We start from the raw sequence: 27,226 nt of genomic DNA, 5'->3' as shown, positions 1-27,226 counted from the left end.
TTATTAAAATAATTTATTTTGCACATAAGAAAATTGAATATATTTGTGAATATATTGTAAGACATATTGTAAGATACTCAATTTTTAAATGTGCCTACCTAAAGCAAAAAATGAAAGCACATCCAATACATTCATTATTAAATATGACAGATAGCATTAGAGTGTGTGCATCCTTTGATTTCAAAAGATAATTTATTATGCTTCTCTTGACTTCTGCAAAGTAATTGATCCAAAGATTAAATTCTTTTAATTTTATGTGGCAAAGAACAAAACTTTTTCAAGGCCATTGTTGATTTAAGGTTAGTTAGATATCATTTACTGCAAAACAAATCTCAGAATTCAGTGGCATAAATCAATTACCGTTTCTTATGCTTGCAGTTTTATAGGTCCAACGTTCAGATGCACACAGGTTGGATGATGGTCTCTGCTCCATGATGTCCAGGGTCTGACATGAGAAGATTGAAATAGTTGAAAGTAACTTAACAGGCTGGGAACTGAAATCATTTAGATACATTTTCACTCATTTATCTTGTGCCAGGGCTGGGATGACTCAAATTGGGTTTAGCTGGAACTGTCAACCAGAATGTCTTCATGTGGCTTTTCCATGTAACATGGGCTTCCTAATGGCATGGAAACCTCAGAGTAGTAGGACTTCATACACCATGACCCAGGGTTTCAAGAAGAAATGTTCCAGATAACAAGATGAAGATGTACAGTCTTTCATGAGCTTGTATGCTGTACTGTATTCATTGAAACAGTCACAATCTTGCCCAGGTTCAAGGAGAAGTGATATAGACCCTATATCATGATGAGATAAAGCAGCCCATCAAATAATTTGTGACTACATTGGGCTTCACTGGTGGCTCAGACACTAAAAAATCTGCCTGCAATGCAAGAGACCCAAGTCCAATTCCTGGGTCAGGAAGACTCCCTGAAGAAGGGAATGGCAACCCACTCCAGTATTCTTGCCTAGGAAATCCCATGAACAGTGGAACCCGTTGGGCTACAGTCTGTGGGGTCGCAAAGAGGTGGACAAGACTGAGTAACTTTCACTTTCACTTTTTAAAAGTGCCACAACCTGGGTCCTTGAGAAGTTATCTTTACTGTTTTTGTAGATTTGCAACACAAAACGTTTCAGAACACTAGGTGTTTCTAGTATTAGCATAACAAATATCCTAGATGAGGTCTAGATATTACAATGTGTGCTCAGGTGCTCAGACATGTCTAACTCTTTGCGACCCAATGGACTGTAGCCTGTCAGTCTTCTCTGTCTATGGGATTTTCCAGGCAAGAATACAGGAGTGGGTTGCCATCTCCTCCAGGTGATCTTCTCAACCCAGGGATACAGCCGCTTCCTCTTGTGTCTTCTTCATTGGCAGGTAGATTCTTTACCACTAGTGCCACCTGGAAAGCCCAGATTAAATATTAAATAACAATTTCCATTTTCTTCAATTATCCACTATAGCTAATATTTTAAAGAACAAGACCTACATTTAAAATATCACCAGGTAGACATGGATTTCTAAATATGTCTTATAAACATACTTTTTCCCATTTACTACAGATTATTATATCCAAGTCAATAAAATAGTATTTGAGCTTTTTCATATACCGTTTTTATGCGTTCTGGAACCTGGAAGTACTCTTTTGTGGAGAACTGGCATTAAAATGATATTTGTTAAAGTGGAATTCCACATATACTTCAAAATCTGACAAAATACTGGAATGCAACATGTTAATGGAATGAGTGAAAACAGAAAGCATTGTATTTGACATTGGTTACTCTCAATTGAAGGTACTATGTCTCAGAAGGAATTTTAATAGCCAGGACATGGAAGCAACCTAGATGTCCATCAGCAGATGAATGGATAAGAAAGCTATGGTACATATACACAATGGAGTATTACTCAGCCATTAAAAAGAATACATTTGAATCAGTTCTAATGAGGTGGATGAAACTGGAGCCTATTATACAGAGTGAAGTAAGCCAGAAAGAAAAACACCAATGCAGTATACTAATGCATATATATGGAATTTAGAAAGATGGTAACAATAACCCTGTATATGAGACAGCAAAAGAGACACTGATGTATAGAACAGTCTTTTGGACTCTGTGGGAGAGGGAGAGGGTGAGATGATTTGGGAGAATGGCATTGAAATATGTATAACATCATATATGAAATGAGTTGCCAGTCCAGGTTCGATGCACAATACTGGATGCTTGGGGCTGGTGCACTGGGACGACCCAGAGGGATGGTATGGGGAGGGAGGAGGGAGGAGGGTTCAAGATGGGGAACACGTGTATGCCTGTGGCAGATTCATTTCGATATATGGCAGAACCAATACAATATTGTAAAGTTTCAAAATAAAATAAAATTAAAAAAAAAAAAAAAAAGAGAATGTAAGGCAATTGGAGCATATACAAAGAAGTCAACCAAAATGATGATTTAAAAAAAAATAGCACTGTTTTTAAAAGTTTAAAATATATAGACTATTTTCCCTCAATTAATCTTTTACATTATATAATATTTTGTTGTATTCAAATCATTTAATATGTATATTTTACACCGAATCTTTACAAAAGCACTGAGTTATTTTTTTAGGATTTTATTTCTTTATATAATTTATTTTTTTTGCTGTGCTGGGTCTTCTTTGCTTTTTGTGGGCTTTCTCTAGTTTCAGTGTGTGAGGGCTACTCTAGTTGTGGTGCATGGACTTCTCACTGAGACGGCTTCTCTTGTTGCAGAGCACAAGCCTTAGGCGTGTGGGCTTCAGTAGTTGTGGCTCATGGGCACTAGAGTGTGGGCTCAGCAGTTGGGGCACATGGGCTGTGTTGCTCTGCAGCATGTGGAATCTTCACGGACCGGTGATCAAACCTGTGTCCCCTGAATTGGCAGGCAGACGCCTATCCACTGTGCTGTCAGGGAAGCCCAAGCACTAACTTTTCTTACGTATCAGGGAAATGGAATCAAACAAACTATGGAGCCAGTTAGGGGAAGAGTAAGGAGAAGAATTTTACACAGGATCACATTATAGTAACTTCACCTTGAAGAATGAACAATTATGATCCTTTTAGGAATTCAGAAAAGTTGTTGGTGTCATAAGTATCCACAGTAAAATAAATATTATTTTTATCCCGGGGCTTGGGGAAAGAGTTAAGGAAAAATAATTAAATGCCGTAGAACCATTTATGTTCAGTTTGTTTACACCAAGTAATAACTTGGGACTCAAAAAGAGTAAGAAAACACTTGCAACACCTCAGAACATTGGTTTCTAAAATCATGCTAACGGAGATTTTTTAAGTTTCACTTCCTCCTGAAAATTGATTTAAATGAGACTGAACAAAAAAAGAAGTATAAATCTACAAGGACAAAGAAAATGGGAATAGATGTAACAGCAAACATGTCATGTCAATAAAATTTTCAAAGCCAGAAAATGGATGGGAAATAGGGCTTGATTGAGAAGACTGGAGACAAATAAAATGTAGGCCTATAGGCAAGAAGCCAGAAACTGAGGCTTTCATGTCAAGAATCCACTGAAGTTTAGGGCTTGGGAGCATCAGGTACAACTAAAGAAAAGATGTTGGCTAATTTGAAAGTTTATAAGAAATATTTACACCCCCTGAGTCTTGCCCCTGCTTGAAGAAACAGTAAATTCTTTAACTAAACCAAGCAAAAGTATATGAAAAGTTTTACCGAGATAATCTATATTCCATGATAAAAGCAAAGAAAGAGTGAGCACGAAGCAGTGTTCTTTAAAAAAAAAAATCTGGATGATTAAGTAAATGTTAATATAAAAGTCCCTTCCACTTCTGAATTCTCAAAAGTCCCCATTGTGTTGCTTTGTGGGAACTGAAGCCTGGGGAAAAGGCAGAGGAAAACGAAAATCTGGCTATTGTTATTGCTGTGAGTAATAAACTGTTCTTTTTCTCTGACCCAGTAGTTTTATGTCCTCTGCCAGAATCCATGAAAATGAGGCATGCTAATGTGTTTGCTTAAATTTGGGGTGAAATATCAGTTCCATTCACAGTTCTTGGTAGTCATTTACAAATTACAAGATAAGATTCAGAGAGGTTAGGGGATTTGCAAAAAGGTCACACAGCAAACAGAGAGCAAAACTTTGGTGTGAACTTCCTGTGTGACTGCAACTTCAAGAATCTGAGTTACTGCTTTTGAAAAAAAGCTGATAAAGGATCAGAGAATTATCCGTGTATCACTTTCAAGTGAGGTGAAATCTCACCTCAAGTGAGGTGAGAGCTGACTTTCAGTGGCATGGGTATTAAGAATTACCCACACATTTTTCAGAAGAGTTAAGCTTTTGTGTGCGAGCTCAGTTGCTCAGTCATGTCCGACTGTTTGCCACCCTATGGCAAACAGTTTGCCTGCCAAACTTTTCTGTCCATGGGATTTTCCAGGCAAGAATACTGGAGTGGGTTGCCATTTCCAACTCCGGGGGATCTTCCCAATCCAGGAATCGAGCCTGCGTTTCCTGAATTGCAGGCAGATTCTTTACCACAGCTCCAGCCACCTGAGAAGGCTTAATGTAAGCTTTACCTTCCTTTAAAGCAAGCAAAACTCTAAGAATGATCTTTAAAATCAACAATGAACGTTTAGACTGTGAACTTTTCCTTGGTACCATTATAATATGCTTCTTTGAGAGATTTCTGGATGGCATTGGTTATAACAGTGAGATATTAAAGCAATGTGATTAAGATTTGGACTCTGGTCTTTATAATCCATAGTTTCACAAGAGTGGCAAGTGTTTAGGCTGAACAGAAAATAAGAATCAAACTAAAAAACCACAATGCGATTTCAAACATGTGAAACTGCAGCTGCCGACTAATGGTTAGCCTTGCCCAACATCTGTCTTTCCCAACTTCTTATGATTCCCTTCCAACTATGGGAACCACAGGAATTGACCCCAGGCAAACAAAGCCCTGGACGTGTGATGGTAATCTTTGCCACAAAATAAATGAGTTGGTCTGGAAAACCTCAGTTTCAGAAGGAGACTTTCACTTTTTGTTAGTATATTCTAATATTTTCTGAGATACCTACTTAGGAGGACTCAGTGAGGTTATGTACTGGGTGAAAAAGAGGAGAGATACATACTATTTCCTAGAAAATTTAGAAAAATATGTTTATCTGAATATTATTTTTTCAGTTGTTTTTGTTCCAAACTCTTAACATAGTGCTAGAGATAGAAGTTTAGCTATCCAAAAAATATACATCTTTAAAAAATTCAAATCTCTCTGGGAACCATGAATTCTGCTGATCTCTCATAGCTTCTCAGGGCACTGGAGGGAGCCCAGCAGCTGTCAGAGGTAGGGAGGAACGGAGCAGCAATAGTCTCCTGCCTTCCCTCCTCAGTCACAGTCTCAGCTCCCAACTCGGTTTTACACATATGGAAACAGGTGCTCTAGACATCTGAGCAGCAAGATATACAATTAGTAATTAATAGACTCCAGATTCAAATCCAACAGGCCCCAGCCTGCAAACTGTAATATATCTATTTCTTTATGCTGCTTTACCATTGGAAAATATCTTAAGGGGGGATGAGAACAAAGAACACTAAAATGTAGTAACAAACACCAAGACCCAATTTCCTCATTTTGGAATTTTCCATAGTCAACCCTGGGCTTCCCAGGTGGCTCAGTGGGCAAATAATCCACCTGCAGTGCAGGAGACAGGAGATGTGGGTTTGATCCCTGGGTCAGGAAAACACCCCAGAGGAGGAAACGGCAATCCAACTCAGTATTGTTGCCTGGAAAATCCCAAGGCCAGAAGAGCCTGGTGGGCTGCAGTCCATGGGGTGGCAAAGAGTTGGACACAACTGAGCAACTGAGCACATAGTCAGCCCCATATAGTCCGCAAAACCCAAAAGAATAATGAAAGGTAGATAGAAACCACAGATTATTTGAGAGCAAATTTTAGGGCCAAATCAAAAACTTCAATATGTTATTTTTCATTGAGATTTCCTTCAGTTATTTTTTTCTCAAAGGAAAAGTACCATGAAAATGAATGAAGAATTATAACTATGTCCACTAGTATGTTAAGAATCATGAAATCAGGGTATTTATGTTATTTAATGGTATATCATCAGTACCTGGAATGGTGTTGGTTATCTAATAAATTAGCAATAGCTATAAGTGAAATCGGAGAAGGCGATGGCACCCCACTCCAGTACTCTTACCTGGAAAATCCCATGGACTGAGGAGCCTGGTAGGCTGCAGTCCATGGGGTTGCTAAGAGTCGGACACGTCTGAGCGACTTCATTTTCACTTTTCACTTTCATGCATTGGAGAAGGAAATGGCAACCCACTCCAGTGTTCTTGCCTGGAGAATCCCAGGGACCGGGGAGCCTGGTGGGCTGCCGTCTATGGGGTCGCACAGAGTCAGACACGACTGAAGTGAAGTGACTTATAAGTGAAATATGTGAATAAATCCAAAGTGATTTAATCATTTTTTCTACTCAAGTTAAACATCAGACAATTCTGTCTATGGACTCATTCCCATCAAAGTTGTGGCCTAATCTGGAGCACGCCTGAATGTAATAGCAAATCTATCTAGCCTAGTGGTAAAGTCTGGAATTAATCTTGTGAATTTATTAGGTGAACCATAAGCTCATGTTGCCATTAAGCCACGCTGATGCAGCTAAAAAGAATGTTTTACCTTAACTTTAGCTGTGTATGTCATGTTTATATGAATAGGTACATTAGAGGATCAGAAATCTGTCCTATTTCATAGAAAACAAATTTATGATTACTAAGGGGGAAAGGGGCCAGAGGGATAATTTAGGAGTTTGGGATGAACAGATACACTACTATATATACAATAGAAAACCAACAGGGACCTACTGAATAGCATAACAGACTATATTCCATGTCTTGTAATAGCCTACAATGGAAAAGAATCTGAAAAAGAATACATATGTATATACATATATGTATATGTATGTATGTTTATAACTGAATCACTTTACTGTATACCTGAAGTTATGCAAATTATAAGTCAACTATACTTCAATAAAACATCATTTATTTTGGAAAAAAACAAACAAACAAATACTTCTATCCTACTGGATGAAGCTTTGATCTCCAGTATACCTTCACCTTCTTTTCACAAAACCTGGACAGCTCTTGTGTTCCAGCAACTGATTGGTTTGCTACCTTGCTAGAGACACCAACTACCACACCTTATTCATCTTGAGAAACCCATCGAACTACATGCAAAGTGAGAGTGAAAGTTGATCATTTGTGTCCGACTCTTTGCAACCCCATGGACTATACAGTCCATGAAATTCTCCTGGTCAAAATACTGGAGTGGGCAGCCATTCCTTTTTCCAGGGGATCTTCACAACCCAGGGATCAAACCCAGGTATCCCACAGAGCAGGCAGATTCTTTACTGTCTGAGTCATAAGGGAAGCCAATGGTGAATATCTTAAGATAAATATATTCTTAAGATATTCATCTTAAGGAACACATTAGACTACATGCAAATACTTATATTATTTAATGCATTTACATTTTCCCCTAAATTTTAAATTCCTCAAAAGCAATAACGTTTGCTTTTTTAATCCATGCATTAAATCACCATTTACAACTTTATCTTTCCTTGAATGTAGACACACCCCAAATACAATTTTATCCCTCCAGGTGCATTTTGAAAGATGCATCATTCTTTGAAGAGTCGGATGGAATCACAAGCTGTCCCTTCCCTGCCATGTTCAGTTCAGGCAGTGGGGATCTCCTCCCTGGGTCTGGGGACTTGAGGGGTTGTGGTGTGAAGCCACCGAATACTTTCAATGTACTCAACTAGTCTGATTATAACTTAATAAAAAATATAATAGCATCTTTAAAAGCTTAGTAATACAATGTAATATGCCATTTGTTGAAACATTTCAAAAGAGAATTAATGTCATGTCAATTAAAACATGTCAATTTTAAAAGAGAATTAATTTGTCTTTAAAACTCCAAAAGCCTTAACCCTGTAGTCAAGACAAAGGAAGTGGAAAGAACTAAAAAATATACTTAAGGAAATGGGTCAATAGCTTGCTGAATGATTTCAACTTAGAAAATATATTTAATATACTTAATTGTTGAATTTAATTTTACATTGAGAATAATTGTATATCTGATATTTTCCCCCTCAGATAGCATACTTGGTTAAATATCTATCCATGGGATTTTCCAGGCAAGAGTACTGGAGTGGGGTGCCATTGCCTTCTCCGTGGTTAAATATAAAGGGGAAAATAAACATACAAAAAGTAAGTTTCCCAAACCAAATGAAAGTGGCTTATAGCAGTCCTGGAAGAGCACTTTTACCTCCTGGCTTTTGCTATCAACATGGTTTATAAGTCCTTTCCTCTCAACTACTTAAAACTGTATGATGGTCTTTGTTATGAAGTTGTCTAAATTTTATTTTTCTATGTTATGTCCAAAAGATACAAAAATAAGACGAAATATCAATTACCTAACTTTTTTATAACAAATACTTGGAATAAATCTGGATATAGGGGAATATGCATCATTGATCAAGAGCTTTCCTTTATTTGTAGATATTTAGAATTAGGTGTATACAGTCACTGTGTGGCTAGAATGCCATCAGAGTTTTAGCTAGCATATAAAGAAGTAATAACGTAATTTCCAAAAATGCATTTTAAAATTTAGTTCATAAGTTCAGTATTTCACTGCCAGGTGATTGATGTAAAATACAAATTCTGCAACATAAGACCTGTTGTGTGGCTAAAAAAGCAGTCAAGTAGTCTAAGCCAATCAACTTTATAATACATAGTTCAGACTATATAGTATGTTTTTTTTAGAATATACAGTTTAGATTGCTTTAAAGCCAGCAATTCTTTCGTATATATTTAATTTTCAATAGGTTGATTGTTTGACCGTACCTTCACATCAGCTCTGATAGCTGAAGTAGGTGGTGTTGAGCCCTGCAATCCAATCATTACAGCCCTGAAATGATTTCTTTTACACCCTCAAGACAAACCATTTCAGCTCCTCAATTGTGGTTTACCACATGTGAATGCAGCCTCTGTGAATGACTAGTCACTACATAATTTAGGTGCAAAAGAATAACGATTATGACATTCAGATCCTTATCATTATGTTGCATTTCTTGTGTTTATTTCACAATAGCTGGGACACCTGCCTTATAACAGCTCATCAAAATAAAACCTTCAAAGGTATCAATCACAAAACCCCGTATTTGGTTTTGTGTGTGGAGATTTTAGACATTTATTAGAAATCATTAGCTTTTTGCAAGTAACAATAGAGTTAGCCTCATGTATAATTGATAATTAGATAAAATACGTCTTCAATGTCTTCATATTACACTGGCAGTTCATTTTCTTGTCTCCACTGACCAGATGAAACACTTTTTCTTGCATGCCATGCAGAAAAGTTTTGAAATACTGTTTTCACTTGTTCATTTCAAATTTGATATAAAATGACTATGATTTTAATAGTAGTGAAGGATAAGTTTTACGGAATATTATATATTATAAACTTTAGTTCTTTAATTGGATTTTATGATAACCTCAGAGTAACATATTTAGCTCATTCAGTTTATGAGAAATGTTGCCGTATAATCCAATTGACAAAGACAGTCCTCTTTGTAAAATCAATTAGCCAAATAATTTTTTTTGGCAAAAAGAATTAGACTTTATTTTTAAAATTATTATATATGTACATATATGATAAATATATATAGGTGGCTCAGACAGTAAAGAATCTGCCTGCAATGCAGGAGACTTGGATTCACTTCCTGGGTTGGGAAGATCCCCTGGAGAAGGGAATGGCTACCTATTCCAATATTCTTGCCTGAAGAATCCAATGGACAGAGGAACCTGGTGGGCTAGTCCATGGGGTCACAAAGAGTCAGACACAACTAAAAGACTAACACTTTCACGTTTCATGTATATATATGTAAATGTGTGTGTGTATATATATATATTTATATATTGTAAACTTCCTCACTTTTGAATTTCAGCCATAAGATAGTTAAGGAAGAAAGTGAGTAATGCCGTGAAACATTGCCTGGAGTGGGGTCACAAGAATAAAGTTGGACATAGACCCCATGAAACTATCTTTGCCTGGCTTTTACTGAGAAGCACATTCCTTTGTTTGATGCCCTGGAGATTTTTTGATCCTGGGCTGCAAAGATTCTCCATAGAAGGGAATATGCTTTCTTTCTTAATGACATAGAATGGCAACTTAAAAAGGGAGCTGAGATAGGAGATTTGACAGACTAAAAATGCTTTATTTGCTGTCATTGTTTAATTGCTAAGTTGTGTCTGACTGTAGCCCACCAGGCTCCTCTGTCCATGGATTCTCCAGGCAAGAATACTGAAGTGGGTTGCCATTTCCTTCTCCAGGGAATCTTCCCAGCCCAGAGACTGAACCCATGTCTCCTATGTTCCTAGGCAGATTCTCTCCTAGGCAGATCTCTCCCAGGCGGATTCTCTACCACTGAGCAACCAGGAAAGCCCCAGAAATGTTTCTTAAGGAAGAACAAAAACGGGAAAGAATAACATGGAAGTTGAGGATCTAAATATCAATCCCTTCAATGATCCTGATGTCCACCATACTCACATATCCTTGGGTGTGTGTATATCCAAATTGTAGACCACTTTAGGAGATCAATGGTCTTTGATTTTCCTAAAATATATATATATATGTAACATGTATATTTCCTAATCTTGATCAATTATAAAGTTATTTGCTATTATTATATAAGTTTCAGGTATGAAATTAAAAAAACTCAATTATTAAATCTTAAAAATATGCATTCGATATACATTAACAAAACAGACATTGTTCTAGCTGCTTGGGTTATATGATTGTGGTAGACTTCACTATTGTTTTCAGTTATCCACTCCTCCTGTATAAGATAATTGTCTGTGCTCAGACTTACCATGAATTCTTGTAAGTTTCTCAATCCATTGTCAGTCTTCTTCAAAGCATAGTGAGTGAGCCCATTATGTGTCTCATCCAAGGAGAAGCTTACAATTTTTGCTAAATGTCTTGGTAGTGTGCTCTGCTTTCTACAATAAGCACATCCCAGAAAATGGTTACATTTGTCCTATATCTCCTCAATCTGGTCTGAGAAGCTACATACATCTCCACAGAACCCAGCAGGATCCAGCAGAGCCTTGATTGACCCATAGCCCTCATGTAACCTGAATAAAAAAAACAAGTATTTTGGTAGATACCACTGAAATTTGTTAGCTATGCAACATTTTTTTTGCAACTTTAATAAGAAATTTACTAAGAGAAACAAAGAAAATAAACAATACTCCTACTCTCATGGAGGTTACAGTTTACATATGGTTAGTATATTATAAAAAAAATAATTAGTATGTGGTCAAATATGACAATGTAAGTGCTTATTCATATTCTTTTTAATCTGTGTTTTTGTTTTAACTTCTTTTGATTGGTCTTTTTCAAAGTTGCAGGAAACAAAAGCAATATTTGCATAATATGGATAAAATTTACGTTTGAATTCTTTGTACTGATCACAATTCCAGTTGAAGCAATAATAACAAACAAAATATGTTGCAATCTAACAAGTTAATTCATCTTGCAATGAAGAAAAGAATCTATTTGGAGAAAGGAAAAGAGAAAGAAGGTTGAACTGTGCATAAAACTCTTAAGTAAATACAAAATATGAAAGTATTAGGCTGAATGAAATTATTTTGTCCTTTCTTAGACTGTGAGGTTGTTTAAATCCTATTCCGGAAATTTTTCTCTTCCTGTGGACATTTACCTCTCCTATGTGCCAAAATCCCTTCATTCAGTTCACCTTTAATGGGTGTCTTTGATGTACCATGACCATTCCTATATGGCCTTATTCTTCCTGGGTCACAAGTGTAGAGGAAGTTTAAATGTTTTATAAGTTTCCTTCTTATTATACATTTCCTGTTTTTTATAATGGGTTTTATGAGGTTAATGCCTCAATCCTAATACCAAAATTTTGAGGAATAATTCATTCAAAATCAGTATTATTATGTATATGGCACTGACAGCAGCATGACTGATACAGGGGAAAAAAAGGGGAGTGGGGGGAGATCTCAAGAAAGTCAGGAGAGTTCTTGCCTTTATACAGCTTACATTCTAGAAGTCAAAGGAAAGGATGAATAAATGGAAAAAGTAAGTTATAAAAATTCTATACACATACAAGCACAGATAAAAATAAGTTTAAATTTTTAATTGTTTGGTGGGCAAATGCTTTGCTGAGAAATTGATAATTAAGTGCCCAAAGGATGTAAGGCAGCAAGCCCTATAGGATTCTAGAGAAAATGAATGTCGAGCAGAGGAAACAACGTGTATATTAAAAGGTCATGCTGTGGGAGCATGTCTAACAGAATAGAAATAGAATGGAATGAGCATGGGAAAGGGCAGATGACTTGGATAACAAGGAATTACCTCACATGGGGTCTCGAAGGCCAGTGTAAGCATTTGGCTATGACCATCAAGAAGGCTAAGTGCTGAAAAATTGATACTTTTGAACTGGTGGTGCTGGAGAAGACTCTTGAGAGTCCCTTGGACAGCAAGGAGATCAAACCAGTGAATCCTAAAGGAAATCAGTCCTGAAAATTCATTGGAAGGACTGATGCTGAAGCTGAAGCTCCAATACTTTGGTCACATGATGTGAAGAGCTGACTCATTAGAAAAGACCCTGATGCTGGGAAAGATTGAAACCAAGAGGAGAAGGGGGCAACAGGGGATGAGATGGTTGGATGGCATCACTGACTCAATGGACACGAGTTTGAACGAACTCTGGGAGATAGTGAAGGACAAGGGAATCTGCTGTGATGCGGTCCATGGGATCAGACATGACTTAGTGACTGAACAACAACAAGAGGCCACTTCATTTCAGTTCAGTCGCTCAGTCGTGTCCGACTCTGCAACCGCATGAACCACAGCACGCCAGGCCTCCCTGTCCGTCACCAACTCCTGGCGTTTACACAAACCCATGTCCGTTGTGTCAGTGATGCCATCCAACCATCTCATCCTCTGTCGTCCCCTTCTCCTCCTGCCCTCAGTCTTTCTCAGCATCAGGGTCTTTTCAAATGAGTCAGCTCTCCGTATCAGGTGGCCAAAGTATTGTAGTTTCAGCTTCAACATCAGTCCTTCCAATCAGTCCTCTCAGGACTGATCTCCTTTAGGATGAGACCACTGGAGGATTTTAAATAGGGAAGTGGAATAATTTTACTTATTTGTTAACTTATTTGACCAGTGTTGAGAAACCACTGAAGTCATGGAGAGCAGTAGAAGCAGAGAGACCCTGATAGGGAGAGCTGAATAGCTGCAGTAAGAGAAGATGCTGACTTGGTCCAATAAAGCATTAGAATTCCATGACATGCTATCACTTGAATGTGGTCATATTACGTACCTTCTCTTTAGACCATATAGTTGTCATTTCAGAGATAGGCAAGTGGGATAGGTGAGTGATTAGTTGTAAAAACCGTTTGCTGTAAAATAAACACAAAATTGAAACAAAATATTCACTAGAGGATTCAAGGGCCCATTATAGAAACATAAGATAAGGCATTCCTTTAGATAAGGAGCATTGGTTGATTTAGACATAGTAAGTGCACATGATTAAATTTTTAAAATGAGCAATATACTTGGAAGTTTAGTTCATGGCCCTGCATTATACAACTAGGAAGTTCATTGAATATGTACATTAGCAAGAGGTCTCTCAGTGTTATAAGGCTATATTTTTTGACACTTTGTACGGATTTAACTATAGTGATAGGTTATTTGCTTTATACTTTTGGCACAGATAGATGTTCCATAACAATATAGAATCTAGTTTATTAATTTTAGGTGGGTCATATGTATGTATTCTGCTGTAACTTTTCTCTTATACTACATTTTACATTTATAAGCTGCATCTCTGGTGATATATTATGTAGATGAGGTTCATTTTTGTTTCATAATGTATATTTTCCTGTTCTCAGGTTGATGAATAGTTTGAGTTGTTTCCAATATTTTGGTATTATAAACTATTCTGTTAATATTCTTGTATGTGTCACCTGGAGCATAATGGTAGAGGATATCATGGTACTTTTCCTAGAGCTGGAATTGTTTAAATGTAAGGCACCTACATCTTCAGCTTTACAAAATTGTGCCAAATTGCTTGTCAAAGTAAGGGCTTTGGACTTTATGTAGCGGCTTATAGACTACACTCCATTCAGCAGTGTACATGAGTTCCTGTCATTCACATGCTATGAACACGTAATATTAGCTGCTCTTTCGATTTCCTCCATATGAGTACATAAAAGATGATGCAAAGTGAAGTGAAGGTGAAGTTGCTCAGTCGTATCCGACTCTTTGCGACCCCATGGACTGTAGTCTACCAGGCTCCTCTGTCCATAGGATTTTCCAGGCAATAGCACTGGAGTGGATTGCCACTTCCTTCTCCAGGGGATCTTCCGGACCCAGGAATAGAATCCGGTCTCCCGCATAGTAGACAGACACTTTGCTGTCTGAGCCACCACTGTGGTTTAATTACAAATTCAATTTATGTTTATTCAGCATGTGTTTTTAAGAGTGAAAGTGAAAGTGTCAGTCACTCAATCATGTCTGGCTCTGCGACACCATGGAATGTAGCCTACCAGGATCCTCTGTCTATGGGGATTCTCCAGGCAAGAATACTGGAGTGGGTTGCCACTCTGGGATGGAAGTCTGGTCTCCTGCATTGCAGGCAGATTCTTTACCATCTAAGTCACCAGGGAAGCCCTTCAGTTCAGTTCAGTTGCTCAGTCGTGTCCGACTCTGCGACCCCATGAATCGCAGCACGCCAGGCCTCCCTGTCCATCACCAACTCCCAGAGTTCACCCAGACTCACGTCTATCGAGTCAGTGATGCTAGTCAGCCATCTCATCCTCTGTTGTCCCCTTCTCCTTCTGCCCCCAATCCCTCCCAGCATCAGAGTCTTTTCCAATGAGTCAACTCTTCGCATGAGGTGGCCAAAGTACTGGAGTTTCAGCTTTAGCATCATTCCTTCCAAAGAACACCCAGGACTGATCTCCTTTAGAATGGACTGGTTGGATCTCCTTGCAGTCCAAGGGACTCTCAAAAGTCTTCTCCAAAACCACAATTCAAAAGCATCAATTCTTCGGCCCTCAGCCTTCTTCACAGTTCAACTCTCACATCCATACATGACCACAGGAAAAACCACAGCCTTGACTAGCCGGACCTTTGTTGGCAAAGTAATGTCTCTGCTTTCGAATATGCTATCTAGGTTGGTCATAACTTTCCTTCCAAGGAGTAAGCGTCTTTTAATTTCATGGCTGCAGCCTAGGCATGTGTTTTTACTTGCATGTAAATATTTTCTTATTTTTATAAGTTTCTTGCATTTTATCATATTAATTTTTCCCTGAATTTTCACTTTATATGTTTGGAATATTAATCCATTGTTGGTTCTATAGTTTTCAGTTGACACCTCCTAGGTTATGTCTTGCCTTTTTTTCTTAATGTTTTAAAACGCTACATAACACATATAATGATAGCTCTTTTCAGGTCTCCAGGAATATTTATATTAGATACAATAATACTGGAAGGACATTACTATGACTTTTTAAGGAAGAAGAAGTCCATTTATAGGATAAAAGAGCCTTCCAAAGTCAGTCAAAAGTTTTTTGAAACCCAAATTATGTTCTAGGCCATGCTTTTTGGTTATGCTTTAGAACACGTTATTTCAGATCACTTTCCTTTAGAATAAATATTTTTTCTTTTGTGAAGGTTGGATCCAACTGGTGTTTTTTTAACTTCTTGGAGTGTTTGACTTATTAACTGAATCTCTTGACTCAAGATTTTGGATTATGATTTCCTTAGTCACTTCCTATTGGCACTCAAGCAAGCAAAATCAATATATTTTTGCTTACAACCAAAATACACTGGGCTTCCCTGGTGGCTCAGTCAGTAAAGAGTCTGCCTGTAAAGGGGGAGACTTGGGTTCAATCCTTGGGTAGGGAATATCCCTTGGAGAAGGGAATAGCTTCTCACTCCAGTCTTCTGGCCTGGAGAATTCCAGGGACAGAGGAGCAGGGAGGGTTACAGTCCATGGGGTTGCAAAGAGTTGGACACAACTGAGCGACCTCCTTCAGTTTCACTTTTTACTTTCACTTTCAAAATCTATTAGACCAATAAAGTCTGTAGTATAAATGTAGCACAAAACGAAAACATCATATAATTTTGTCATTTGATTTGTGCTAGAGCTACGGAGATAAAATCAAATTTTAATGTTTTAAATGTTGTAAATACCATAAATATTGGATCATCATTCATTCCAAGTACCATCCAATAGTTCAATAGTTAGTATAGCGTTTCTCTTAAAATGAATAAAGGCTGTGTATAAACTAAGTTGACGCATATAATACAATGTCTTCTTTTACCCAATGAAAATATTACTTTAAACAAAAAGATGAAACTGTACCATATAACTAAACTCTCTATGCTGAGATTTATTACATATTTTAAATCAAACCAAAAAGTTTAACAATTTGCACCAGTGTTTGGTCCAGAGTTCACGTATTTTTAATAAAACCCTCTATTGTGTGTTTGCAGTTGTTTATGTATCTTCTTCATATGGTCAGCAGCTGGGAGTTATGCAACATCAAGACCATGAAATGTTGTTCTACATAATTCCCAATGCCCTCCGTATGCAAATCATAGCAGTAACAGAGTTATTAATTTGAGCCTTAGATAAACAGTGTATTTTAATGCATTCTAAGAGAAAAGACTTTAGTGTTCTATAATATCAAAACACCTGAGGTTTTCACAACAGCTATAATACTAAGTGACTGAAAGTCCAAATGTTGGTGCAAAGGGATCCAGGATGCCTCTTGCACCACTGTAGGCTGTATGGAAAAGCATGCATTTTGGAAATGGACTTTAGTTTGTATCTTAATTCTCCTTATTACTAGCTGCATAGTTTATTTTAACCTGTAAAACAGGGCATTTATTGGTAGTCTGGTTAGGCTACAGTACCCAAATCCCTATAAACCTAAGTAGTTTATTAAAAAGTTACTGGGTTGTGTGTCTGTCATGAATTGACAGACTTCATCATATTTGCTCTCTATCATATCTGCTCAGTCTGTGACATCATCTGATTCAGAAACCATTATTTCAAAAGTTGTGATTAGCTGAAGCAGAGGAAAAGAGCTTTCACAAATAAATGATTCAGTCTAGAAGTGACCATCACTGACTACATGGTCCCACTCAATCATGGTGTAATCTGAAAGAGTAGTCTTTTTATCTACCTTCAAAGCAAAGACCCCCAAATACTAGATGCAACATGAAAGATCATTATGGGGTTATCGAGAATTCATTAATAATTTGCATAAAGTTTCTGGCATGCCATCCATTAAATACAACAGTAAATGTCTGGAAGCATTCTTCATTAAGGGTTGTTACTAAGCACACAATATTGCTATTAGGAAGAAAGGATGAAATGACATTATCCAGGAGTAGATTTTTTTTATACTTTATTGTCCATCTTACGTTAAGTTTCTTTTGTGAATATATTTTAAACATATAGAAAAAAAATTTTTCATTTTAAAATATTAAAAATGGCATACTCACCACCACAATGATCCAGCTAATATAAAAGCTAGAAGTTAAGTCTGAAAACCAGAGGACACATGTTTCCAGGCATTCTTTGAATCTTTTCTAAATTTGTTACATGGCAGGAATTTTTTTTTTCTTAAAGTGACATTTTAGAGAATAATTCAAATAAAGAAAATCAAACAAAAATTTTATGGTTCAATCCTTTAGATTTTTTTGAGGCAACTAGACCCAGAAAATTAATTTTTTCCCCAATGCCATGCAATTATTTGCTGGCAGGGGTTTGAAAATTGTCTCTTTCATTTCTTTTCCCCCTGTTGTTGGTGGAACAGCTAGAATGAATACAAACATGTTCTGATTTCTAAAAGCTTGTTTTTTTCTATATAATTCCTTACAGAATTGTATGTATAGCACTAAAATTTCTACAATGAGTGAAGAAAATTTGCTGTTACATTTCCAAGCATCTGCATTACTATGAAAAGCACATTTTAATTCCATTTGTTTTCAATGAATATTTATCATAAACAAAAAATTATAGGTTTATATCAAAAAGTAAGAGTCTTGAAAGACCAAAAATATTTTTTGTAACTATGTCTTGAAAAAAGATTATGTATTCCCATTTTGACCTCCAGATAGATGAGTAACTAATAAATACAAAAAGATAATTACACATTATAAGATATTTAGAATACAGGTTGTTGTTCACTCACTAAGTTGTGTCTTACTCTCGCGATCCCAGATTTCCCTGTCACACTTCACTGTCTCCCTGACTTTTCTCAAACTCATGTCCATTGAGTCTTTGATGCCATCCAACCATCTCATCCTCTGTTGTGCCCTTCTCCTCCCACCTTCAATCTTTCCCATCATCAGGGTCTTTTCCAATGAGTTGACTCTTTACATCAGGTGGCCAAAGCACTGGAGCTTCAGCTTCAGCATCAGTTCTTCCAATGAATATTCAGGACTGATTTCCTTTAGGATTGACTGGTTTGATCTCCTTGCTGTCCAAGGGACTCTCAAGAGTCTTCTCCAACACCACAGTTCAAAAGTATCAATTCTTCAGTACTTAGACTTCTTTATGGTCCCACTTTCACATCCATACATGGCTACTGGAAAAACCATAGCTTTGACTATATGGGCTTTTATTGGCAAAGTGATGTCTCTGCTTTTGAATATGCTGTCCTGGTTTGTTACAGCCTCTCTCCCTAGGAGGAAGCGTCTTTCATATCATGGCTGTAGTCACCATCCACAGTGATTTTGGATCCCAAGAAAATAATATTTGTCACTGTTTCCACTTTTTCACCATCTATTTGCCATGAATTGATGGGATCGGATGCCATGATCTTCATTTTTTGAATGTTTTGTTTTAAACCAGATTTTTCTTTCTTTTTTTTTTTTAAATAAATTTTTTTTCTTTTTTTCTTTTTTATTAATACCACATCAATTTGCATTTTACAGGAACCAAGATTCAAGCTCCTTGGTGCTACTGTACTTTTATGTTGCACGCACATATACGCACACAGTTTCATTAGTAATTTTTCACCTATAGATTTTTCTTAAAAAAGAAAAACAGATTTTTCATTCTTCTCTTTCACTTTCATCAAGAGGCTCTTTGCTTTCTGCCATTAAAGTGGTATCATCTACATATGCGTGGTTGCTGATATTTCTCTTGGCAATCTTTTTTTTTTTTTTTCCTCTTGGCAATCTTGATACCAGCTTGTGAGTCATCCAGCCTGGCATTTTGCATGATGTACTCTGTAAATAAGTTAAAAATAAGCAGAGTGACAATATACAGCCTTGATGTACTCCTTCGCCAATTTGAAACCAGTCCATTGTTCCATGTCCAGTTCTAGCTGTTGATTCTTGACCTGCCAATTTGATCTCTGATTCCTCTGCCTTTTCTAAATCTGGCTTGTACATCTGAAAGTTCTTGGTTCATGTACTGCTGAAGCCTAACTTGAAGGATTTTGAGCATTGCCTTGGTAGCATGTGAAATTAGAGCAATTGTACAGTAATTAACATTCTTTGGCATTGCCTTTCTTTGGAATTATAATGAAAACTGAATGTTTGCAGTCCTGTGGCTACTGCAGAGTTTTCCAAGTTTGCTGGCATATTGAGTGCAGCACTTTAACAGCATCATCTTTTAGGATTTTAAATAACTCAGCTTGAATACATCATCTCCCTAGGTTTGTTTGTAGCAATCCTTCCTAAGCCCACTTGACTTTACACTCCAGGACTTCTGGCTCTAGCTGAGTGATCACACTATTGTGGTTATCTGGGTTATCAAGACCTTTTTTTGTACAGTTCTGTGTATTCCTGCCACCTCTTCCTAATCTCCTTTGCTTCTGATAGGTCCTTGCCTTTTTCGTCCTTTATTGTGGCCATCTTTGCATGAAATGTTTCCTGGTAGCTCCAATTTTCTTGAAGACAACTCTAGTCTTTCCCATTCTATTGTTTTCCTGGAGGAAAAGTTGCTTACAGTAATGTAATAATTGATAATTCAAAACAAACTTAAAAAAATAATCTACAGCTAACATCATGCTTCACAATGAAAGACTGACTGCATTCCTCATAAAATGAGGTTAAGACAAGGATATCAGTTTTCATCACTCATTCAACATAGCTGTTAATGAGGAAAGAAAAGGAAATAAAAGGCATATAAATCAAAAAAGAAGATATAAAACTTTTTTTGCAGATGACATTATAATCTACATAGAAAATTCCAGGAATCTACCAATCAATTGTATTTCCATTTATTAGCAATAAAAACATAGAAACCAAAATTAAAAACAATACCATTTACAATCACTCAAAAACCAAAATACATACATATAAATTTAACAACACATGTACAGTATTTGTATACTGAAAATCACAAAGCTCTGGTAAAAGGAAACCAAAAAAAATTTAAGTAAATGAAGGTATATAATCATTTTAATAATTTGGAAAACTCAAGGCAGTAAGGATGTTGATGATCACCAGATTAAGTTATTGATTTAATGCAAACTTACCAAAATTCCCATAATATATTTACAATGATTTATTTATAATTAAACAGATATTCCTAAAGTTATAGATTCTTTGGGATTTGTAAGCTTTAATATTCAAAAATATAACTGTACTAAATAGCATGATCCTTAATGTAACTTGGGGTGAATTAGTGAATAACCAAAGACTGTTCATATTTGAAGAATGTTTAAAGCCTTGTACATCTGTATTTGCAGTTTGCTATCCAAGAATCACCAAATATAGCTATCAATAGGATCAGCCTCTAAAAGACAAACAGAAGAAATAAGTGAAATACTTAGAAAAACTTTTTCAATTCTAACCTGATTCTTTTCATGTTCTATCAAATTGAATGTGGAGAATAGAATATATAATTATGTGAACGCAATGGTTCACTAAAAGACAGAATAAAATAAAATCATGAGATACGTTTTTGCGTAGAAAACAACCAAATAACTTAGAGTGACCAAGAAAATGCTCCCCCTCAGTCTAGTTATTTCCCTTTGGTTTCATTTCAGTTCCCATTTGACCTGTAGCATTTTTTATCTTGACACATTACAGTTTAAACCCATGAACATCCAGAGAGTTTAGTGCAGCCAGAATTTATTGCCCCAAAGATAAGACGATAGTTTAGTTTTTCAAATACCTTTTGGATAAATGTTGAGGCAACCTATCACCAACCCAAAATCTCAAATGAAGAACATCTTCAGAAAGTTCTACTTCTGTGATATTAAAAAAAGAAGACCATCTGTGATTGGTATTTGATGAATAAAATAATTTTTTTGTCTGAAATATTTTTTCTATTTACAAATTACACAATGTGAATTTAATTGGGCTGTTAAAATCTGACTCTTAACATTTCAAAATTTATTAAAGCCCAGAGAATTGTGAATTCATCACGTGACACATTTTTTGCTTGTTTGATTATCCCCCCAGTTCTTTCTCCTGCTCTCCAAATGACTAGTCAGTGGAAGCTAGCAAAAGAAGATGAATTTATATTTATTTATCTTTATAATAACAAATAACTAGTTAATGGAAAGCAGAGCTAAGAACTAAATATGGCTCTAAAATTTAAAATAAATAATGAAGGAGGTTACCCAATAAATTATGATTACTAGCTGAGTTTCAGGTCACAAGGGTTAAGATCACTCATATATTCTTCAATTTAGGGAGAACAGAATTAGCAGCTTGAGAACACGGGCTTAAAAAAAAAAATCTGGGTTTGAGTTGTATCTCTGCTATTCACATGCTGTGAACATGGATAGTTCATCTTCCATTCCAAGATCAGTTTCCCACGCTATGAAAGTGCATGGTAAATGAGACCAGTTTCATAGAGTTATTGTCAGATTTAAGTGGCTTAATCTACTATAGCATTTTATAAAAGATCTAACACAAAATAATTACTCAATAAATCTTAGCTATTTTGAGTCCTGTGTATTCCCCAGGAGTACGGGAAATGTAAAATTTTCTAGCTACAATGAATACACTCTAGTTAGTCTACTCTTGACTGACAATTCAATGGCTTTTGGAAAAAAATAATTAAGGAGAACAAAACACTGGTGATTTTATTAACAAATTAACCTGTTCATGTGCAAACCTCAGTTCATCATTTCCAAAACATTTGTCTCCAATTATGCAGCTATGGCATTAATAGCTTTTCTATGAGAAAGTTGGGAATGGAATTGAACAAAGTATGAGGTTAATGTTTTAGCTAGACAATAAAAATTATTGTGGACCTAATCACATTATGAAAATTAGTACATGCTTTTTATGGAAAATTTGAAGTGCAGAAAGGAGAAAATAAGATGTATTTACTATAATTTATGGCCTGCTGGGTTTTGTTTTTAAAGATTCTTTTTTTCTTTTTTCATGAGCACTTTTTCATGTTGTTAAGTTGTCGACGAAATCCTCATTTTTAATGGCTGTATAATGAGTCCAGTGAATTCTGAAAACTATATACAAGTTGCTTAGTGTCTTTGAATCTTAGTTTCCTTGTCTGCAGCATGGTAATGATAATAACCATCCCAAAGGTTTATTGTGGGGACTAAATGAGGTAGTGTTTGTGAAAAAGCTGTAATGGTAACCTAGAAATTGCTACACAAATGTTACTTAGTATTAGCTCTATTACTGGATATAGGGAAATCCTGATGGGGTGGACATTAGCAGAAAAAAGACAAGCTTTAACTGCTATTTTGTAGTGATTTCCTGTTTCAAGAGGCGGAATGGATTTTATTGGTTTTTCTTGTTTTCTTTTTTTTACTTATGAGTTAATATTTGGTACCATATAATTAGAATAAATCCTCCAAAAGGTAGAAAAAATGTCAAAGTCTGCAAGTAGGCAGAGAAGAAGTAGGAAAACTTACATCAAGTGGTCACACCATTTTAAAAATTATAAAATATTAAATTGGATTCTTTAAAATATTTTAACATTTTCATACTTGTATTTTAATTTTTAATATTTTGAGATGTATTTTGGTTTAGAGAGCCTCAAAAAGCAGGGTCTATCTTCCATTCTACTCTTATTCCTGCACTCCTTTGACCTTAATAAAATCAATATTCAAAAGTAGGGGGGATACTTTAATTTTATAAATATGGATGAATGTTTCAAAAAGTGTTGTTACTCCCAAAAACCTCTTGATAGAATTCATGCCATAGTAAAATATAGAAAAAAACATTAGGGTGGTTTTTGGTCTACTGCTTCTTGGGAAGTTATGCTTCAAAAGTTGAAATATGTCAGAGAGCCACATACCCAGTTTTATTGCTAAGCACCACAATCCACTTTTCTTGGTAAAGTTCGACATGATGAAAAGCAATTCTTGTGTACCACAGGCAAATCATGAGAATGCATTAGACTGCATGATAGAAGACCTTCATTCAACCATCAGTTCTGCTGGTTCTGCTACCAATTTGGGCAATGACTAATAGCAAGCAAGTATAAAAGGCATTTGTTTATAATGCAAGTCAAATCCCATCTCATATATACAAGGTGTTTTGCAGTCATCTGTCATTTCAACCAGAATTTATTGCAGTCTTTTCTTTCTCTACCTCAAGCATATAGTTTTTTTTTTTCCCCCTGATTTATATGGTCCTCATTAAACCCCTCTAAATCTTCCCTGAGTGTATTATATCACCACCATCTTTTCTTTTTTCAACCTGTCTTTCTTCTTTTAAGGAGACATAAAAATGTATTACAAAAGTAAGCTGGAATTAGCTTCATTTCCTGAAATTGCAACTTGACTCTCATGAAGGCCACTGAGAGTAACTCAACGTTTCTCTGTAGTTTGTGAAGAAAAATAGTGAAAGATAGGGAAAATTTTTTTTTCTCCTTACCTGAATACTTTAGAAGAAAATACTAAGGGATTATATGTAGACAGAAAAACAACGCTGTTTGAATATCACATTGTGAAAGTCGCTTAGTCCTGTCTGACTCTTTGTGACCCCATGGACTATACAGTCCATGGAATTCTCAAGGCCAGGATACTGGAACGGGTAGCCATTCCCTTCTCCAAGGGATCTTCCCAACCCAGGGACCGAACCCAGTCTCCCGCATTGCAGGCGGCTTATTTACCATCTGAGTCACCATTCTATTTGGGGAAATATGAGTTAAAGAGGGCAAACAATTAAAAACCATGAAACCTCACATAGTTGATGAGTCAACAAGTATTTATAGAGTGGCTAATAAGTAGCTAACCAACCGCTCAACTGTGTGGTCCAGAGGAGGATTGTAGGAGTTAAGAGCGGAGAGTACCTACACGATCCACTACACTTCCAAAATGTTTGTTTTCAATATTATGAGCTCCTATGAAGAGTGTTTGGTATGTTGGCCAGGAACCAAACCAGTTAGCTGCTTTGAAGACAGCTAGTTTTTCTAAATTAATTCTGTAATAAAGGCAGAGAACCCAGGATGGAGCAAAAACAGAGATAATGAGTCCATTAAATGAGACCACACTCATTGTCTGAATGAGTACTTGCACTTGCATCTGAAGAAGTTTCCAAAGGATGCAAGCTTGCTTAATTTGGAAAAGCCTCAGAGAAAGAGTAGCATTTGGGCCCAAATTCAATAATCTCATGCTCTTCTGAGCTACAAATTACTACATTAATTTAATAGGTTTGTCACATTCTTCTTATACTTTCCCAAATGTTTTTAAGTCATATTCTCTTAACATGAATTCAAATAAATTTTGTTATGATTCCTTTTTGGACTGACAACTCTAAATTTTTCTATGAAAAGTAAGGAGTTGATCAAGGCATTGCTTTTTGCTCAGCTCTTGGCACTTTGTGAGCACTAAAAAAACTAAGCTAGGGTTGGGTGATATAGAATGACATTAAACTTGGTGTGTTTTAGAATCTATGTTAGCAATAGTTGATTTGCTGAGTTTTGTTGAGTAATCACTGATGTTCATTTTCAGTAATTGAGTTGAGAACTGCTCCTATAGTTCCTCTCTCGTATTCTTCAAGGTGAAACATGCTATGTGTAAAGTAGAAGTAGCCACATATTAATAGTCCAAGAAATTCTTTAGGCACTATTTGGCTCAATCCCCTCTGCCCTCTTCCTACCTGATTTTCTTGTTTCTATCCTGTGTCCTTATACATAATTTTTTCTCTTTCTTTGCCCTGAAATTGATAAACAACTTGAATATGTTACTCAGATGTTAGTTTTGATTTTGGTTTTGCTTGTGAATATTGCCCCTTGAATCACCCATTTCAGCAAAACCCAAGCAAAATCAACTCAGCATCTCCTCAGTTCCATTCCACCCATAACTCAGGGAAAAACAGCTCGGGTGTCCAGATTGCCTGGAATTAAAGAAACTGTTCCAGGATTGTAATCCCCCTGAGAGTGCCCCATAGTGCCTGCAGGGACAAAAAAAATTTCTTTCTCCTTTTCCTAAGATCTAACAGTTATATGATAGTCCTTAAAATATTCCTAAATCAGCATGTCCTGATGAGGTTTTATACATGTAACAATAATTTCTATAAAAGACTTGTAAATGGTTCTTCCCTTGATATCTATTAATTTAACAAATTCATTCAGAATAGTTAAAATACATTTTCTGGGATCTTGAGAACTAATACTGATTAACCATGGTTTTGTTTTAATCTCTGCGTTATCTCACAAGAAAATATTGGTTGGTAGGTTGTTGGCTGTGTTGTTTATGAATGACAGCTTTGCTTATCTCTTGGCTTCTGACAATACAACTGAGTAAAGCAGAAAAATCTATTAAAAACTACTCCTGATTTATTTTCTGTAATAAAAATAATATAGATAGCATTAATCTGAATTTTTATGTTAGAAATTTTGTTCTAGTTCTAAAATTAATCAAGTAAATGTTTTTCATTCTTTTCATGATAAAAATTTCTTAAATTTTAAGAAATTTAAAAATTAGTCATGATTTTATTTATTGACTGTTTTCTCAAACTCATATTCTTGTATGTTGAAAACATTTGTCTTCTTTTTTTGATATCCTTTTATTACACTTTTATAGTATTATTGGGGAAAGAAGAAAAGATCTAATCAATATTATTGATCTGTTAGAAAAGATACATGGACTGACAGTTGAAAATCACTGGCCTGTATCCTCTTTCCTGAGTTTCACAAAATATATTTCCAATATTTTATTGAAAGGTCAAACTTCATCTCACACTTAATTTATCCTTCACCAACAAGTATCCTCTTCCTCAGGTTAGTCCTCATCCCATAATCCTTATTCTTGTTAAATAGTATATGCTGTCAATCAATCATGGAAGATCAAGGAAGAGACGCGCTTGGTGTCCGTTATTGACCAGATCGACAAGGCTGTGGCTGTCATCCCCCGAGGTGCCCTCTTTAAGACCCCTTTTGGACCTATCAATGTCAATCGGACCTTTGAAGGACTGTCCTTGTCTGAAGCCAAGAAGCTGAGTTCTTATTTCCACTTCAGGGAGCCTGTTGAGCTGAAGAACAAGACCTTGCTGGAGAAGGCTGAGCTCGACCCGTCCCTAGACTTCATGGACTCTTTGGAGCACGACATCCCCAAAGGGTCTTGGAGTGTCCAGATGGAGAGAGGCAACGCCCTGGTGGTGCTGCGCAGCCTGCTCTGGCCCGGCCTCACCTTCTACCATGCTCCTCGCACCAGAAACTATGGCTACATCTAAGTGGGCACCGGCGAGAAGAACCTAGACCTGCCCTTCATGCTGTAGGCGGGCCGCCCGTGGGGTGTGCAGAGTCTGAGCAGTATTTTCATAAAGGCGGTGAATCTGAAAAAAAAAAAAAAAAAAACTTCCAAGTAGTGGATCCAAAAACTTCACAAGTAGTGAATCATCTTCAACTCCCATCACATATCACATTTTTTTTTTAATTCTCCAACATCACATCAATTACTAAAAACTGTAATTAAATCTCAAAATTGTTTCTTAAATCTGGTTTTCCTTATCATTCTGTATTAGTGCTACCTAACTCAAAACATAATCATGCTTTTCTCAGTCATGTTTTAGTCACCAGAAGCTTTCTTCTTTCTACGTGGCTACTAGATTTATCTTCTTATATAAAGCCAATCTCCAGTCAATCATTCAGTCATTTGGTCATCTTTTATTCTCTCATTCAAGAAATACTCAAGCAATACCATTTCTGAGCCCAAATTTGGTTTTGCTTTCCTTTTTAG

General features: G+C 36.3%; 1 pseudogene; it reads left to right on the top strand.

Moving 5' to 3' along the window:
* The window catches only part of LOC113890314, a 54,978-nt pseudogene extending 28,146 nt beyond the window's left edge, over positions 1 to 26,832 (top strand).
* Positions 26,833 to 27,226: the final 394 nt, after the last annotated feature.

This window comes from Bos indicus x Bos taurus, chromosome 3 (assembly GCF_003369695.1).
Source record: "Bos indicus x Bos taurus breed Angus x Brahman F1 hybrid chromosome 3, Bos_hybrid_MaternalHap_v2.0, whole genome shotgun sequence".
Classification (NCBI taxonomy): domain Eukaryota; kingdom Metazoa; phylum Chordata; class Mammalia; order Artiodactyla; family Bovidae; genus Bos; species Bos indicus x Bos taurus.
The sequence above is the reverse complement of the archived record's forward strand: the minus strand, read 5'-3'. Positions and strand labels throughout refer to the sequence as shown.